Source organism: Chrysochloris asiatica, unplaced genomic scaffold (genome assembly GCF_000296735.1).
Source record: "Chrysochloris asiatica unplaced genomic scaffold, ChrAsi1.0 scaffold00001, whole genome shotgun sequence".
In the NCBI taxonomy this organism is placed as follows: Eukaryota; Metazoa; Chordata; class Mammalia; order Afrosoricida; family Chrysochloridae; genus Chrysochloris; species Chrysochloris asiatica.
In genome coordinates, this window is record NW_006408519.1 from 23,526,840 (window position 1) to 23,528,534 (window position 1,695).

A 1,695-nucleotide genomic window follows, 5' to 3' on the forward strand; every position below is an offset into this window, starting at 1 on the left:
ATTAGCAAATGTAACAAAAGAAAAGGAGAAGATGGAAATAATATGCATAAGAAATTATATGAGTGACATCACAAAATTATATGAATGACATCACAACAGAGCCAATGGAATGGAAAGAAAAACGAAATTGACAGAATACCATAAAGAATTATACTCGAATAAATTTGCAATTTTAGAAGAAATGGATAAATTTTTAGAAAAACATAACCTACCTAAATTAATACTGAGTGAAGTAGAAAACTTGAACAGACATATAACAAAAGAAGAAACTGAACAGGTAATTAAAAACTCCCAACAAAAAAAATTGGGGGCACAGACAGCTTTACTAATGAATTCTACCAAACATTCAGAGAAGAGCAAACACAAATTTTAGTCAAACGATTCCAGAATATAGAAAAGGATGGAAATTCTCAAACTCATTGTATGATGCAAGTATAAACCTCACACCAAAATATCACTAAAAAAGGGGGGTAATATACAAGTAGGGAGAGGGGAATCGAAGAACAAAGCAGATGGGAGAACAATTGTTGTTGTTGTTGTTGTTGTTAAGTGCTGTCGAGTCAGTTCTGACCCATAGCGACCCGGAACAGGGTTTCCGAGGCTGTAAATCTTTACGGGAGCAGAAAGCCTCATCTTTCTCCCGCGGAGCAGCTGGTAGTTTCGAACTGCTGACCTTGTGGTTCACAGCCAGATTCATAATCACTACACTACCAGGTATAAATGGGCTAAATGGGCTAGAGGTAAAAAATGATGTAGGCACAGCTTTTGAACAACAGGGCTCTGGAATACAGAGACTGAGACATGGATGGAATGGGGAAAAGGGGGGAATAATGTTAAGCTATTTGGCTGTTTTTTGAATCATGGTTTTCCTTGCAATACATTATAAAACAGACACTGGAGGGGGAGAGAAAGGAATAACCAGAAATATCAACATGGAAAGCTTGTAAGCCCGTCTTCTGCCTATAACTGATTAGAATACCTAAAATGGGGCTACAATGTGTTCAGTGAAGGAGGTTTACTGAGGAGCCTCTGCATTACATGGGAGTATAGGTAGAAGCCCAAACGGCATCCAGACCTTCAGAGACAGGAAAAATTTTTCCTCTTGAAAGGACAAGCAGACCAGCTGGGAGCAGCTAGAACACCAGAAGACACTTCTTGAAAGAAGGACCTACAGGAAAGATACAAAACAATAAGGGCAGTCTGACTATTACCAAAAGAACACACAGGTGGCTTGCCCAGGAGACATCAAGGCAAGTGGTCGGACCCTCTCAGTGCAAATTCTCTTCCAAGACTAAGATGCAAGGGAAATATAAGCTTTGACTGACAACCACACACATCACCCAGAAGGGGAAGTGACTGAAGAACATCAATGAAGTGGCGAGCTAAGCCCTACATAGTTCAGCAAACTACTGTGAACCCGGGTGGAGATCTGGTCGACCAGTAGCGAGGCAACATCTGGGGACTCGTGTGCTCAGAGTCAATGACACAGCCACAGAGGTCTAGAGTGGAGAGAGGGTTGGCCACGTGATAAAAAAAAGGCCAGACAGACATAAGAACATCCACACTTGCAGATGATACCCATTTGACCGGACTTCAATGACTAGATAAACAGAGCTCAATCCAAAGAAGAAAGAAGAGGACAAAAAAAAAAGCATCATCTGATGATACAAGTGGATAAACAGGACCTACACCTAT